This window comes from Cebus imitator, unplaced genomic scaffold (assembly GCF_001604975.1).
Source record: "Cebus imitator isolate Cc_AM_T3 unplaced genomic scaffold, Cebus_imitator-1.0 Scaffold79, whole genome shotgun sequence".
NCBI lineage: Eukaryota > Metazoa > Chordata > Mammalia > Primates > Cebidae > Cebus > Cebus imitator.
In genome coordinates, this window is record NW_016107394.1 from 760,816 (window position 1) to 779,012 (window position 18,197).

General features: G+C 43.5%; 1 pseudogene; it reads right to left on the bottom strand.

Annotated features, from left to right (window-relative positions):
- Positions 1-8,570: 8,570 nt before the first annotated feature.
- Positions 8,571-17,399, bottom strand: LOC108307399 (annotated as a pseudogene).
- Positions 17,400-18,197: the final 798 nt, after the last annotated feature.

Consider the following 18,197-nt stretch of genomic DNA (forward strand, 5'->3'; position numbering starts at 1 on the left):
TACTGGTAGATATCTTTTAAAGATACAAGAATCTTGGCAATTTTGGTCTGACTCCCATGTACGCATATTTATGTCCCTCTCCCAGTCTTCTAATCATCTGGTCTCTAATCCCCTGACCACATGAAGGCCATTAGCCACTACCCAGGGATTTAGAGAAATTCTCATCTTGGGCCACATCTTCTTCCACAGAAATGGGATAACCAGGTTTAACACGTCTTACTGAGACTGCTTCTCCGGTCCCTTGAAACAGATCCTGGATACGGCTGTAATACACATGCTGTGCATCATAGACCACAGCTTCCCAACCCATCTGTAAACAGGCTCTAGCTTTAGTTGGTCATGTGGCACTACTCCATAGGGCCACTGACCGCATGTGAAGGGGGACTGGTGCAAATGTTGTGGTTGCCCTGAGTCTGGCCTACCTGCTCATGCAACTTATGCATGCTGGTTCTGTCAGGCTTGGTCCCAGATTAACTACTTCCGTCTTATAGACCTGGACAGGTCCGGTGGTTGTCTATGGTGTGGTTGGTCAAAAACTATTTCATATTAAGCTGTTTAGAATGGATGACCACTTGGTACCTATGATCAGAGGCTGGTAAACCAGAAGCTGTTTCTCAAAGGATCTACAAGCATTTTGCTGTACACAAGACTAATTGCAAAATACCAGGAATCTCTATAGTGATAATTCCATAAGCTGCATCCTGCATCTCTTCCTACCACTGACACTACCAACACTTGGGTCAGTTCCTAAGGTTTAAGTGGCAGTGATGCTTGCACCAAAGCCTGGACCTGCTGTAGGGTTCATTCCTGCTCTGGGCCCTCTTAAAGTTGGAAGCCTTCTATGACTTCTCATGTATGGGCCAGGGCAGTATTCAAAGGTGAACAATGTTACCTGCAGAATCCAGAGAGGACTACTATTCATCGTGACCTCTTTGGGATAGCAGATGCAAGATGAAGGCTGCTGCTTTCCTCTGGAGATATTTGGTGTAACCCTGGACCTAATTAAATACTTAGGACATGATGGGTCCTAAAAATTCTTTAGATTTGTCTCTACCCTTGGAGCACGTACCTTACTAAGGCCTTTACGAAGGACCTCTCATTCTTCTGGCACAATCAACATACCACTGGATCACCGATGTTTTCTGGGATGTACAGGCAGTCCAAGTCTTAGGACTATACTACGGCACACAACAGACTTCATGTGCCCGAGGCAAACTGTGTGAGTCCTATTTTCTCTCCCTATGAATATGAACTTTCTGATCATCTTTGAACTGGAATAAAAAGCAATACAACTGCCAAGTTCTATCATGCATTCAAAAAACTTTCTATTTTGGTGGGGAGGGTAGTTTCAGAACAAAGTCTATGTGGTAGTTGTTTAACCTGGCATAGTAATCTTAAGTGACTAGAAAAATCAGTGAGTGGGTCTGGAACCAGGAGAGACAGTTTAACGTTGGGACTCTATTCCAGATATTAGTCTATACAGTAAATAGAGGAACCATGATTATACTTCCAATTTCTGGATATCAGTGTTGCCTCAAACTGCTGAATAATCCTCAGTGTCTAGCTATTCTTTCCCTGAAGTACAGTTGTCAGTAAATTATCACAGGTACCATTGAGGAACTGGGAAAATCGTGGTATGAGATTTTTCATGGCTTTTCTACTTAGGGATTCAGGTATCTCTTCAATGAGTTCTTGATCTAGAAACCGACACAAGTTTGGGAATTGGTCATGACATTGAGACTTCACTAGTGATTATCTCAGCCCTCTGATCCTCCATTTTTGTCTTGTTAAAATGGTGAGCACAGCCTTGTTGGCTGCATATCTAATTAGGTCCTTGGGACAATACTTAAGTCTCCACAACTCTGGGTCAAGCCCCGTTAGTGTCCCCTGTGACCCTGCCAGCTCTCACTGAACTGCAGCCTGACTTCTCAGGGTTAAATATTACCGCCTGGCCTCACTATAGCCACCTTATCATAGATATTGATAAGCTTATGTCTGTGACTGCTGCCATGTGTTCTGATCTGAAGAAAGCCATCACTGCACAACTTCATAGTGTTAGTGTCCACGTCATCAAATCATTTGTGATGGCCTTGCTGAATACTTTGTTCTGGGTTCTCCCATTGAACAAAATCCTCTGGATCTCCTACCCTTAAATGTCTATCATATGTCCTTTGTCTTCTTCCTCTACCTTCTTCCGGGACAATCTAAGGATTTAGCTTTGCTGAGCACTAGCCATTACTTAGGCTTACAAGAGCTGCCCTCGTGAAATGAATTCCCCAGCCCCCATCGCAGGACATGACACGCATGTGGCTCATCTTTTCAACTGTCATGCACACTTAAACAGCTTGCAGGAGGGGAAGCACACAGACATGCAGCCACAGGACCCAGTGCTCCAGCCCAACAGCAGCATGCAGGGCAGGAACCTGCGACTCTCAAAGCCCAAGCAGACATGTTACACTGAATTCTTCTATTCTTGCCATCTGCAGACGGCTTAAGCATTAAACAGCTCAGTGGACCCTCTGCCTTTCTGCAATGGCAGAGGGCCAGTGTGACAGCTTCCTGTATCCTGACTCTCTTCTCTGGCTTTGAGGAAAATCGGGTTACACAGGAATTTGAAAGACAAATGTGGGGGTTTTGAGTGGTGGATGTGGCTTAGTGGGATGGGTGGGGAGCTGGACAGGAAATGCAGTGAGAAAATCGTCCCCTGGAGTTTTACCAGGCAGGTGCGAATCTTCTGAACACCCCAAGCAAAATTCCTCCCAATTCATATACTCCTTGTCTCTTTGCCACGCTCTTCTGTTCTTCAGTTTTTCTGTTCATCTTGTCAGCTAATCTGTTTGTAAAGCCTGGGGTCTGGGGGCTTATGTAGGTACCGGATAGGGGGCCATGGCAGGCCAAAAGGCAACTTTAGGGCATGAAAATGGGAATGCCTGTTTCCATTATAGGGCCATAGGTTCCCAGGCCCGAGAGTGGGACCATTGCTGAGCAACTGTGCCCCTGTACCCAGTGTTTGTCTCTTGGCTGTTTCATTTCTGCCTCTGAAGTACATCTGCCGTTAGAACATGGAAAATGACCAATCTTAGCTACTTACTGCTGACAAGTGTTGGTGGTTAAGGGAAAACGGCCGTTAGAATCCTCCCAGAGGCTAATTAAAGGGGCCCTGGTAAAAAGGGAGCCACCTGAGGCTCCACTTGCCTGACCATTCAAAGTTTGACAGCCAGGCAAGAGAAAGTTAAGTATGCATGGATTAAATATGCATATTATACAAGGAAATCATGCCAAAGATTACGTAAACAGAGTGAAATACACTATCATTGTACCCTGAGCTGTTTCACCCTGGAGAAAGTAACAACTTCATAAGGAGTGGTTAAACTTCGAAGACATAACCGTTCTTGGCACATCTGTAGCCATTAATAGGTGCACCCTAGGCATTTTGGGGGTTGTAGGCTTTTATGGTGGCCATAAAATCTGATTGGTTTTTTTGGTCTTTATTGTTGAAGACTTAGGGTAGACACTTTCCAGATGACCTCTAAAGTACTGACCTATTTCTGCAGTGGCCTTCTGATATCAGAGGCGGCCTGAGTAATAAATGTATTCTTCATAATTAGTAGTTTCTCCACTGAATCGGGACGTAGAGAGGTCTGCTTTCCCAAGTGCCCATTTGCCTTTCAAAATGGGCAGTAACATTTTAAATTCCTAGTCTATCATCTATCTTATTAAATCCTGGTCTATCAACAATTGAGACTTGGTCCTAGTTTTACATAAGCCCTCCATTATGCACACTTGAAAATATCTCCTCTTCAGTCTCCAAACTTGTCATTGGAATCCCATCCAGAGACATTTGCTGGTGTCACTTTTCTTCCATTTGGATACAGTTTGCCCCCCTCCCTGATGATACGTGATACAAAGCTCATCCCCAAATTCCCTGCCACTGGCAGAGCAGCTTGCTTCTCAGTGTCCATCAGGGTTTTGTTTTAAGGTAACATTTTTTTCAAGAGGGCTTAAATGCTTGGGTTAAATTCCAAAAAGCCTGCCAGGGTTGTCTGAATCGTTGCCAAGGTCCCGTTAATTTAATTTCTATAGAGAAGAGGACCTGGACCTTACTGGAGCCAAATTCACCAGGCATCTGTTGGAGGGGCAAGAGTAAGGCTGGGGCTTGTCTAGTGTGAGGATTTCTAGGAGAGGGCAGGAGAGACTGAAGCTGGATAAGGAAGGTGGGCATGGAGCCAGCTTCTCTGCTGGTGGTTCCTCAGGAATGTGTTTTTTTGGGATGGCCCCCTGTGGCCTTTCCTTAGATGGCAAACAGGAGGGCTGAATTAACCCCACCTGGTTGGCAAAGCTCTACATTACCCTGCAAGACATAGAAAGGCTGTAATGTGGAGCCTCAGACCATCTGTCCTCATTCCTATATAAAAAGGTCCAACTTCCTGATGGTATGACTCCAGAGGCCAAGCCAGCCCTTTATAATTTGGCCAAACCTTTGTGCAGAGGGCTGTGAGGCATATTTCCTCCAGATACCAAGCGTTAAAGCAGTCTGCATGGTTCAGGATACAATCCAGAGGAGTACAAGCTGGGGTGGTGAAGAGAACTGCTTGCCCATTCTGGAAAAAAGGGAAATAGAGGCATTCCTCATTCCCCTTCTTTCAGCAAAAACTTGAGGTGTGAGGAAGAAAGGCATTCCTCTTGTCACCAAGTCCCAGTGATGCTTGACAAATGCTACCATGGGTGCTATTGCAACCTACAACAGTGAAGCATGGAGCACCAAGAGAATAGGAATTATCCACCTTTATCTGTGCCTTTACTTTCCCTCCTGTCTGACCTTTGTTTTCTGAGCCTTGTCTATGTCGTGGACCACGGTCTCCTTCCATGAAGCAGGGGTTTAGTTGTCAGGCCTTTGTTCTGCCTATTTACATTGCCTGTCACCTGGCTTTGGATTCCTCAGATGTAGTTTCTTTTCTAGAGCTTCAGCCTGAAGCCTGGAATTGAGTTTGGGAGAAAATATATCAGGGGCTACCCTGTGGGTCCCAAATGGGCCCTACGAAATTTGCAATTAGTCAGCAGAGGCCACTCCATTTTTAAATCCTAAGCAGAGTGCTGGGGAAAGGAATCTTCACTTAGAGGGGGAAAAAATGGGATAGGAAAAAAACACAGCTTAAGTGGCAAAAAGGGGAGGTCTGGGGAAAGAACCTCCATGCAGGGTCCCAGCGATAGCTGCAGTTTTCTCCTACCCTTGTGGGCATTGGGCATGGCTTGAGTGTGCTGCCAGACACACAGGCACCTGAGCTGGGAGGGAAGGCACCATGCACCATGTGCACCTGCGGCCGTTTTGATGAGGCTGGGGATGGCACCTCAAAGGAGAGACCACTAGCTTCTGACCTGCACGTTTTGGCTGAGTCAAATGCCATCATTTATTATTGCTGCAGTCTGAAGCAAAACCATTAACATTATAAAAGAAGAAATAGCCATTTCAAACTGTGAAATAAAACATACTATAACAAAGTCTAGGGGTCTTGGCCAATGAAGTTCCGTCTTGGAGTCTTCCAGCAAAAGAATAACTTTGGCTGCCCCAGGGCTTTACTCCAGCCCCTTGTGACAGCTAGATCACTGAAAGGAAAGGAAGCCAATATTCCTTTAACTTACAAGAAAGAGTTGGCAGGGTATGAAAAGATCTGGCAGTTCTATGTTTCAGCTTGCTGTTTTTTGTTACCCAGACAAGCCCCCAGAGGAAACCGTTCCCTGACCCCCATATCGGGATGTGTGACAAGGATGTGGCTCATCTGTTTGGAGGCTGTGTGTGCTTAACCCCCTCGTGGGAGTGGGAGCACCCCTGGGCTCCAGCCCCACAAGAGTGTCTGAAGTGGGAGCCTGCAACTCCCAAAGCCCACGTGAGCATGTGTTAAAATGTGCTCAGTGGGATGGGTGGGATGCTGGAAAGGGGACCACAATTTACTGGATGAGCTGATGTGTCTAATTTGCAGGTCAGTCACAAGGCAGAGTCTTGGGCTGTTAAAGATGGGACATCCAGAGGGGGAACGGACCTTCCAGAGGGTGGCAACTGTGATTTTTGAAAAATGAAAGCTGACCAAAACTCTTTGTGTATGTGAAGCCTAAAGGAAGGCAGGAGCTCTTTCTGTTCGGCCGACTTGGCCCCTCTGTCCTTCACTTTTTAAATTTCAAACAAATTTTTCCTGGCTTCATGAGAAAGTGCATTCTAAAAGCATTGTAGCTAACATTCACAATGCTGCAGAACATTGACAGCTTTTCAAAAATCACAGGGCAGAGAAATAAGATGGTAAATTGCTAAAATTAGTCCAACAAAGTAGGAACCCAATTTTGTTCCCACAGTGGGGTAATTACTTCAGGACATCCATTCATGATACTTAAAACAATGGAATGGAAATATTCCAGTTGATATTTTCATATACTTGTTTTGGCAAACTGCAACAAGCATCACAAATCCCAGCAGTCCCACAAACTAACATTGATGTTTCAAATCTAGATTGCTAAGAAACCTATAGAGACAGATCCATTTGAATTGCTGCATACGTTACCATGGATTATTCTGAAGATAATTTTCTATTTAAAAAAATTCCTGGACGTAGTTTTTATTCAAGTTTACTATGTCATAGGTGGTGATTCAAAGAAACAGAGGTGACAGATTTTGCAGGCATTCAATGTGTAGACTCAATGAATAGATGAGTGGATGCATAAAGACCCATGAAACTTTATCCATTAAATTTGGTGAAGAAATTACTTCTTGGGGAAGCTAAGGCCTAAAATCTAAAACAATCTCACAAGGGTGTATGTGATAGTCTCATAGCATTAAATAACTTACTGAAGCAGCTGAACCATAAACACTTATTTAGATACCTATCTGTATTAGAAACCTTAGGGTCACAAAATACACATGTTTAAAGAAATCTAAGTCACACAAAATAGAACAAGTCAATGAATTACCCTATTTTACATTTCCACAAGCAGAAATCTACTTGTACACGGTGGTCTATCGATGAACATTTTGTTTACAATCCCTTATTCCTTAGATTTGTCAAAAGCTCAAAAGATACTTCACACTATATTAAGTTACAATGAGTCTTTCTCTAGAGAGCCTGCTGGAACTGTCTGCTTTTGAAACAAAATTGTAAATGTTAGCGATTGTGAGCTTTCCATGGCAGTTCCAAGGGAGGAGCACCATTAAGTTTTCCATACTACCCAGGAATCTGACACTTTGAATGTTACAGCACCTCTGCACCTTAACAGAATCAAGTATTTCATTGAAAGTTCTCCTTGTTCTAAACATGTGTGGGTGGTCCTCTGTTATGCAATACAATGAGTCAGTAAAGTAATGGGAGAAGAAAAGGGAAGACTAAACTTGATGCCTGTTTTCCTGTTACCTAGAACATATGCAATTATGAGAACAGCTGAGTTATTTTCCCAACTCTAATATGCTATAAGGAAATAGCTCTTAATGGACAGAGCCATGTTGTACCATTCCTCTTTTTTGACTTGGGCTTGGGGAGGCATTTGATGGTAGATTTGTTTTCACAATATTTCAGCGAGAATTTTTTTGTAATTCTGTATCAGATTTCAGTACAAATATCTGTCCACTCAATTTTTGTATTTCATCACCTTGAGACGTTAGAAGCATTTGAATCTGCTGAAACCCATCCTGTCCCATCATCTCCTTTTGGAAATACCTCTCATGGATTATACTGAGAATGGTGGGATGAAACTAAACTGAGGTGGTTCAAGTCAGAAGAGACCACTCTTATCTAGTCCCAAAGGAAATGTTAATATTGGTGATATGCTTCCTAGTATCATAATTGACAACAACTCACAATCTATTTTATATATTGCAAGTTGCTAACACTTGAATGTGAAAGGACACAGGAAAAACACAAACCATGTGATTAGAATACATACTGCAGTTAAAATGGAACTCTGTACAGCAAGGATAAACAACTTCTCCTGTATGCAAATATGCATGTTAGACGATGTCATTTCAACTTTTTAAAACAATGTGCTTTTAAAATATTTACAATTTATGAACAGCCTCCTACCATTACTAACAATGATTTATTTTACAAGAAATATTTCAAGAGAAAACAAGTTCAAGAGTATGCCAATTTTTTAGCAATGACTGGAAGATGTTGGAACAATGGCACCACAAAATAGTTCCACTTATTTTTAAGTGGGTGCATGTGGTTAAACACCAGAAGCTGTGAAGAGTTAATACTGTGTCTTGATTTTAACAGATTCATATTCTATGATGTAAAATCTCCTTAAAAAGTTTTCATAGTAAACAGAATTAACAAACTGAATGATTCTCTCAAGGTTAATGCCTAACTGAAACATGTACACATTTAAAATGATGAAACACTTATTTTGCTTAAAATATGTGCCTACCAATTGTCAAAATAGTCGAGAATACCCACTCCATTTGTTAATATTTTTACCTAAGAGGTGAAATGGATGAGAGGATGACATAGTAAATGACAACATGCCTTTGCTAGTGCAGTGGTTTTTTTCTCCCAAGTGCTGTTAGTCATTAAGAGGGGGAGAGAAGCCTTTCAGACCCAATGGTTATAAGGCCCTGCAAGGTGTGTGAGAGCATAAGGGGACACGGTGACAACATTGTCATGGCTTACTGTTAATGCTATATTTGAAGAAATTTGGTTGAATTCCTTCACTGGACAGTTCCATATCTTTATGAGCTGAGCTACCTGATATTTCTGCTGAGGTCTTCATTTTCTTTTTCTTAGCTTCTTTAACCCCAAACTTAATCTTTAAGCCCCAACACTGTTTTTGAACTATTCAGGTTTTTGTGCTGCAAAAAAGGCAGGTTGGATAATCATGATTGGGGTATTCAAAGAGTGGTAGCCTGCAGCTCTCATCAAGTTCACTAAATAGAGATCGAGCTGTGAACAGGATAGTCACCCCACCAATATTTGCATCCAAAAAGATGTGCTCACTGACCAATACTCAAATGTGGGGCGATTTCTCCTCTGCAGGTGACAAGAGGTCATCAGATAGGGGCTCCTCTGCTTCAGAATGCTGTTCATCTTCCATTGGAGAAGAGGCAAGGTCTTGAGAGGTTAGGAAAGGAGGGCTGCTACTTTGGCTGATGAGGCTTTAGTGGCTCAGTCACACCAGTAGGAGGCCCAGAATTAATGAGGGGCTCTGTCACAGAGGCAGACAGGGTGGGGAAGAGGAGTAACTTCACCATGCTATGAAATGTGAGGGCCTGCTGCAGCAGCTGCACTGGCACTGCTGAGTGTTCCCAAGGGTATCCTGCAGTGGGGAGTGCTGCTGCTGCTTAAAACACACACGAGGCTGTGGCATTATTCTACCATGGAGTTGGTGTGGCTGAAGCAGTCTTCAGGGACTAGGAGAAGCCTGGACATGCCCCTTCAACTGGGTGAAAAGGCAGATGGCATCAGCGAATAGGTTTTAGTGTTGTCTGAATGTTTTAAGATAAAGTGGGGATCACTATCACTTTGTACCTCAGGTGCATGGTGTTTTCCCCCTAAGGTTGGTGATGACCAAGCCTTACTGTTTGTTGTTAAGTTATTCCACTTGATTTGGGGAATAGGTTTCTTCTCCACTGCCCTTATGTGCAAGAACCTCTGTCACCACAGCACACTTCTTACAAGAATGGGTAATAGGCTGACAAAGACATTCTGTTTTTGTTGGGGGCTGCCAGGACCTCAATGGCCCCAGATTTGATCTTAGCTTCCATTCATTTATTGGAGCCAAACTCATATTTGTCTGAAAGATGATAAAGTGGTAGCACATGGAGTTGCTCTTCTTGTGGAATAACACCTAAAGATCAGTTATCTCCTCGAATTAAAGTACAAACCACCGTGCTTACATTAATCGTGTTGTGAATGTCCCTGTGGGGATGGGCACAGAAGTCCAGGCAAGTGGTGACCCCAGAGAAGGGATGACCTTCCTTGCTGTCAAGCCGACATTCTCTGGCAACATTTTCATACTCCACATGATTCTGAAATTCAGGTAAGCTACCGCAGCATCCTGCTTATAAATTGGAGCTAACCATGTAGCCAACCTGTAAGTTTGGTAGAAGCCCAAGCCCCAGATTTAGAATTGTTCCAAGTTCTCCCTTAAACACACAAGATAACCCTTGAAGATAACTTATAGCCATCCAAGTACATTCTCCATGAACAGCCAAAAAAGGATGAATCTCCACAAGTCTCTGGATCATATTCCTTGATATGTACAGGTACGATTTTCATTGAGGGTACATCTTCAGTCAGTAGAATACCCATTGTATGACTTGAGATTGAGTTCTGAATAGCAGTCAGCCATTGGAAAAGGAATGCCATCCCATACCATGAGTACAGCCATCATAGCAGTTGGACAGTGGTGGCCTGTATGTTGCTGGACCCAAGGAATTCCTAATCGCTGCTTAAAACTCAGCAACTAGACAACCATGACAGCTTGTCCCTTCTTTACCAGTGTAAACTGTTCCTATCCTTACTGTTCCCTTTTTGACCATACCTAATCTCTGACTTCCCTGACAACAAACACATGGTCCTGCCCCAAGTTATATATACTACGGGCCTTTGTCTTGATCGAGTAATACCAAAAGACAGTAGCAGATGGGCGGTTCAGAATCCTTAGATATAGACGCTACGTTTTTGTAGTGTTAGTAAAGTTTCAGATGACTGAAATTTTTCTGTGCATTGCCCACTGGACAACTCTGATGTTCCAACACTGAATGAACAGACTTCCTCTTCACTTTCGGTAGAAACCAATGTAATTTCACCTGAACACACTACATTTACATTCCTGAGTTAGTGCTGACTCCAGTAAGGGTGTTGGATGAGAGATACCAGGCAATGTTGGCAATTGGTGACGCATGAGTTGCTCCTTAACCTGCTGAAACTGTATTTGATCATTGCTAGCCATCACGTTAGCACACTGGCTAGGTGCAGAGGAGGGCTGGGTCAAAGGATGGGCTTTCTGGTTGGCATTCACCATTAATTGTATCTATGAATTAGAAGCTTTATCAGTGAATGCCTTCCTGTTGGATTCTGTTTTAAGATATAAGCTGAGTGAATCCAGTGGTTCACCATCTTTTCTCCTGATTCCAGATATCTAATTTTATCTGAGTAGAGGAAATACTGTTTTGGGTTGTATAATGAACCTCATTTGAGCCACTGCTTTCCATATTTTGGTTAAGGAAAACTTTCCCAAATACAGTAGGAAAATCATGTGGACAAAATTGCCCAAAATTATGTGACATTTGGATTACATTGAACAGTCAAATAGTGCCATAAGTATAGGACAACGTTGCCCACTTCTGATTTTGTTGATTACAACTGTGGGCACTTTTCATCTCCTGATGCGGTGGATTTTCTTTGTGGGCTGTGTTCCTTGCTTTAATGCTGAACCATGATTTTGTAGTCTTGAAGGTGGTTTCTGTTGTATTGTGCCCTTTATAATCCTTTGGATATATAGCCAGTAATGGGATTGCTGGGTCAAATGGAATTTCTTTCTAGGTCCTTGAAGAATCGCCACGTTGTCTTCCACAATGGTTGAACTAATTTACACTCCTACCAACAGTGTAAAACTGTGCCTATTTCTCCACATCCTCTCCAGCATCTGTTGTCTCCAGATTTAACGATCGCCATTCCAACTGGCGTGAGATGGTATCTCAATGCTTTGATTTGCATTTCTCTGAAGACCACTGATGAGCATTTTTTCATGTTTGTTGGCCTCATGTATGTCTTTTGTAAAGTGTTCATATCCTTTGCCCACTTTTGAATGGGCTTGTTTTTTTCTTGTAAATCTGTTTTAGCAAGTTGTCCCAACTGTGTTGCAATGTCTTCAATGGAAGTATGGGCTGCATCCTGACATGACACATCTGAGTCCAGATTTTTGCTGCTGTCCAGTGACTGGTTACAATACCCCAATTTATTATTTCTTGGTGTCAACATGCAAATTCTCAGAACAACTGTCAAGAGTAATTATTCCTGGACCCATACTTGTATTGGTGTCAGTCTTGGATAAGTTTGATGTTGGTATAAATAGAGTTTGACTTTTAAATATACATGTGACTTTGTGGATGCTTGGGTTAGTGGCTAAGCTGATAGGTGATTTAGATAGCATAGTTTGCCCATTGGGAACCATGTTGCATGAACTTTGTTTTCCCAAAGATGGACGGTGATGGTTTGACTCTCCATGTGAATTTGGGTCTTGGAGGTCTTAGTATAGAGGATAGCTTTGAAAGTTATTTAGCAAACTGGCTGTTGTCTTGTCTGATGAACTGACTTAATTGGTATTCTTCATCCTTCTAAGTTTGGCTACCACTTAATGCAGTGTTAATCTCCTATCCATTAATGATAAGAGACTTGGTTGAACTGGAGATCCATATTTTGGTTCATTACTTGGTATATAATCAGATTTTGGTTGAGCACCTTCGTTGTGTATACTAGCATGACAACTTCTGTTGCAGTGTGAAGAATGTGGGATGGAATTGCAGTTAAAGCCAGGCTACTGGAATGCTAAAACATGATTTCTCCCCTTGAGATGATCACAATTCATATCAGCAGCAACTGAGCTCACAGCATTGTTAGTTTGCAGTGTCTTTTAGGAATTTATAAGATTGTTTTTAATGTCTTGCCACATTCTTCAATATTGAATTTTTAAATGACACATTTGTTTCAGTGGGAAAATAGTGTACATGTTTAACGCTATTTCTTAGTTTGTACAAACAATTCTGGAGGTTTGGTTCACTTTTCAACCTCAGTTTTTTGGTTTTTCAGCTTCTGGGACATTCGCACTGAACTCTGACATGATCAGTTAAATGGATTTTTCTTGTGTGTCCACTTCTCCACTCAATGACTGTCATGCTTGCTTTCTTAGTTACCTTTTCAAAAGGATGTGGGTTCAATTCCAATTTTTCTTCCCCATGCCACATCTAATGTATTCATGGAGTCTGACTTGGGGCCATTTACTGATTGGTTGTCAAAATCTGCATTTAAAACTTTGGGCTGCTTTTCCCTCTGGGGCCACTTGTTTTCCTCGATAATCTCTACATTCCTCCTGACAAGCTACAAACAAGTGACCCTTGGTGCTAAATCAGATCAAGAGACCCTTCAAAGCTGTATACAGGGAATTGAGCAACACCCAGTGAAGCATGGAAGAGTCCTCTCTCAGGGGGTAATGGGAGCCCCTTAGATTTAGCTGGCAGGAAGCTTATATGAACCTGCTTCTGAGTTTCTACATTGCTTATAGCTGTTACTGAAGGTTATGAATTTTTCTGAGTTTGAGGAGTGTCCTGAGCAAAAAGGCAAAAATAGGTATAACACTCTGGACTGCAAGTCCATATGAGACAGTGCTTTGGGGCCTGGGCCATTGGGAAGGAGCATTAAGGTAGCAATTGGATTTGAAGGAACAGAAAGGAAGACAGGCACATCTAGGATAACACTCCCACTCATACAAAGTTTCTTGTTGCTCTAAAACAGTATCAAAGGCCTTTCCTTGGACTTGGAATATCACCGGGAATCTCTGGATCTGGAGTCTCACCCTGGGCCTCACCATGACCTGGATCAGCCCCTAAAACTTCCAATTGATGTGGGATATCACCAAGCACCTGTCCTAGGACCGAGGTGTTATCAGGAACTTGCTGTTGATTTCTAGTAGCACTGAAGTTCACGTGATCTGGTTTTAGCACCAAGGGTCACTTGTTTTGAGCCTTCCAAGAATCTTACTAGAGGTAGAAGTTGCCCTACCACTAGCCAAGCAATTAATAAGGTTAAGGTTATACCTGAATTGAACCTTTAGACTGAAGGTGGGGTAGCAATCACATTATCACTGGGATTTGGGTAAGAATCAGAAATTAGATTCTACTCATAAGCCCAAGTCTGCTAACTGAATGCTGGGGTTTTCTTCAGAGGTAACTTTGGGGCTTGTTCTTTGGGGCAAAGGAGCACGCAGTCATAAGCAAACATTTTGGGAGAACCACTGGTATCATTCAATGTCTCTTCAGAAAACAGTCCTTCAACATGTCATGTCCCTTCCAGTGGCCCAGGAAGGATCTCAGCTACAGGGTCACTGTGGGTTGGGATACTGATTTTGGAATCCTCTACTCCTTGGGACCCAGACTGAGTTGTCTCTTGGCTCTTACCTTTTACAGAGGGATTTTGCACACCAATATGGACACGGTTCCAACGCGAGACACCCGAATCGTTCTGTGAGTGCTTTACTCGCAAATCGGGGAGTATCGTATAATCACAATCAGGTTGCTTTTCTAAACCCTTAGGAAGTGGAACATTTTTGGATTTGGCTATGACCAGTGGGAGTTGGGAGTGACCTGCTAAGAGGTGCTTTGTAGCGCCATTGTAAACCCAGTTCAGGTTAAGGACTCTGGGTTCTGACAAAGACCCTCAGTCCTATCCAAATTCATGCATGCTGCTCCAGCTCTTTCAGAAGGCTTCTGACTGGCATAGGTGTTTTAGGTTCTGTTTTTTTCCTCTTCTTGGATTGTTTTAACTTTCCAGGGCTTGCAGTATTGACTGCCATATTTTTGTTGACTGCCTTGGTAGTCTATCATAGTTGGCTGTTTTTCTTTGTTTACATCTTCCTGACTAATCTGGAAGGCCTTGCATAGTGAGATTGAGATATAGCTACAGAGTAAGAAAAAATGAAAAAGCACAGAATTCATTGGTCCTTTGGAAAGTCTCACTTCTGAGGAGAATCTGGATGGACTGCTCTTGCCCTCAGTCACCAAATGTTTCGGTCATTGGCCAGGTCACATGGGCAGGGCAGCACATGCAAGGCCCCCAGCTCCAAGCCTGCAACAGCACAAACCAGCCCTCAGGCAAACTTTCCAACTGGTGCTCATTCCCACAACTTTGGAGCTTGGGGTCCCCACAGGCATGAGGAGTGTGGTTACTTCAGGGAGAAGCCTACATACTCCAAGCACAGTCAAGGCCCAAGCCCCAGAGGTGGGGATTTGCTTCCCAAAGGTCCACAGTAGAGAGGCAGGTAGGGCTGCAAGACATGGTTGGGAAGCGGTGTGTGTTATGGGGCAGGGTACGCACATAAAATTGCACAGAAGCAGATTGTGCGGCCACTCCCTGCCAGGTCAGCACCCGGAGCAGCACAGTCTCCCCAGGACAGACCTCAGGGAGTCCATTATTCCTCCTCAACTGGCTTTGAGAGAAGTCTTTTAAAAGTAGTCATTTTATATCTCTTTTCAAAGGTATTAGTTCTTCCCAGGGATCCACTGCTGTGGGAACAATGTCGACTTTCCTGTGAGACTTGCCATAATTGTGTTAGCATGGGTCTTCCCAAGAACAGATAAAGATGGAATTGGATATCTCAGAGGCTTATTGGAAGGCAGCGGGTGGGAAAATGGCCATAAAAGAAGATGGAGAGGAATGTCAAGAGAGGCTAGGGGCCATGAGGTCACAATGTAACTCTCATCTTTGGGAGGGTGGAAGGAAAACGAGGATCTTAGATGTCTGTGTGCCTCTAAGAAAGTTTTGCAAATGTTAATAGAAACCTTGAACAAGGGCACCTATAGAGTCCAATATCTCAAAAGATTAGGCCTGTCCTAATACCTGTGCTCATTCACTGGTCAGAAACAGAAGTGGAGCCTGACAATGCCATGTATTTCTAGAGCACAGAGCACAGTGACTGAGGCCATCCAATATGCTGCCTGCATTCAAATCTGAAAGGCATGTTTTCACGGCCACCACAGTCCATTCTTGCACTGCATGGATCTCCTTGAAACATGTGGTGGGGGAGCATATCCTTCACAGCTCCAGTGGGCCTTCCTTTTTGAAGGGAAACTTAAAGTTAGTAGAACAAAATACAGGCCATTTTCTAGGAAGCTTTAGGTCACAGCCCTTGCCCTCATTCCTTTGCTACTCAATTCTTCTCACCCTCAACTATCACCATGGCAAATAAGAGTGGCTTACCTAGTGGGGTGACCCCAATTGCTTATTCCTGAGGGGACTGACACTTTAATCTTACCCTTATCTGGGGAATGATTCACATGCGTGCCCATAGCCACAATGGGTCAAGAAAGTCCCAGAAAATGTCCAAGTGGATCACCTGGCTTCACATATTTTCCACCTCTTTCACACATTGTATAAAGGCAACACGCTCTTCCTGCTAATCAAGATCAATTACTTTGGCCAGTATGGCAACTCCTCACCTGTTGGTCCCTGGGCATAGTAGTCCAAGGTATCATAGTGGCAACTGAGTTGGAGCTCAGAGGGACCTTGGGTCCCTCACCCAGAGTGAACCGGCTTTGGAAACCAGAATCTCCCCAGGAAGTTCCCTTTGAAGTGTGATAGCACCAGAGGCCTGTCCTAGGACAGAGGTGGTATCAGAAACTTCCTGTTGATTTTTTCAGCCTTGAAGGTCTCTTGATCTGGTTTGCACCAAAGATCACTTGTTTTGAGGCTGCCACGAGGAATTTTATTATAGAATTAAGGGACCTAGAACCTATCAACAACCAAGCAGATAATAAGGTTGTACCTGAATTAAACCATAGAATGAACTGGAAGTTGGGTAGTGATCGTGTTCACTCTTAATGACATCTAGGGAAGAATGAGATAGCTTAAGAGATTCTACTCATGAACCCAACTCTTCTAATTGAATGCTGGGATTTCCTTGAGAGGTAATTTGGGGACTTGTTATTTGGGGCAAAGGACCACAGACTGTCGTGAGCAAACATTTTCGGGGAACCACTGGTATCATTCAATGTCTCTTCAGAGAACAGTCCTTTACCACAGCATGTCCTTTCCAGTGGCCCAGGAAGGATCTCAGCTGCAGGGCCACTATGAGTAGAGATACTGGTTATTGAATCCTCAGCTGGTGGGACCAAGAGTTTCTCTTGGCTCTTACCTTTTAATTAAAAAGGATTTTGCACACCAATCGGTCTCTTTATCAGGAGGGCTTGGTTTCAGTGAAGACATACTAATCTTTTGAGTGTTTATTCCCTAATTGGGGAGTATCTTATCACAATCATGCTGCTTTTCTAAACCCTTAGAAAGTGGAACCATTTTGGATTTGGCTATGACCAGTGGGGGTTTTGAGAGTCGCCAGCTAAGACAGGCTCTTCATAATGCCATTGTAAAACCATTGTGGATTGTAGATTCTAGGTTCTGACACAGAACCTCAGTCCTATCCAAACTCATGTGTGCTGCTCCAGCTCTAGTCAGAAGGCTTCTGACTGACATGGGTAGTTTAGGGTAAAGTCTTTTTTCCTCATCTTTAATTGCTTTAATTTTCCAGGTATTAATGTCTTAACAGATGCCACATCTTTGTTGGTTGCCTTGGTGGTCTTCTGTAGTTGGTTGTATTTTTACATCTTCCTTCCTGACTAATCTGGAAGGTTTTGCATGCTGGGATTGAGACATAGCTACAGAGTAGGAAAAAATGAAAGCACAGGAAAGTTACTGGTCCTTTGGAAAGTCTCACATCTGAGGAGAATCTGGATGCACTCCTCTTGAGCTCAGTCACACAAGATTTTGGTTGCTGGCCAGGTCACACTCCCAGGGAAGTGCATGGCTTCAGCTCCAAGCCTGCACCAGCCCTTGGGCATACTTTCCAACTGGTGCTCATCCCCACAACTTTGGAGCCTGGTGCCCATCCCCACAACTTTGGAACCTGGGGCCCCAGAGGGTGTGAGGTATGTGGGCAGGTCGTTAGGAAGCCTATGTCTCCCAGCACATTCAAGGCCCAGGCCCCTGAGGTGGGGAGCCGCATCACAAAGCTCCACAATGGAGAGATGCAGGTAGGGTTGCATGTCTTGGGTGGACCAGGGGGGTGTCCTAGGGTGGCAAACCTGGGAGTAGAGGGGCCAGTGGCTGCCTGCACAAGGCTGTGCAGGAGCAGACTACACAGCCACCCCATGCCAGGTCAGCCCCCTAGAGCAGCAGCTGTGTCCCCAGGACAGACCCCTGAGAGTCCCTTCATTTTTTTTAAGTCCTTTAACAGAAGCCTTGGAAAAGATACCTCTAAAGACACTACTTGTAACAGGTATTAGCTTTTTCCAAGGGTGCTGTCAGCATAAAATTGAAGTCTTCTCTGTGGGACTTAACATAATTGTGTTAGAGTAGGTCTTTCCCAAGAACAGATAAAGATGGAATTAGTTATATCAGAAGCTTACTGAATTGGGTTGGAGGGAAAATGTCCGTAAAGGAAGATGGAGAGGG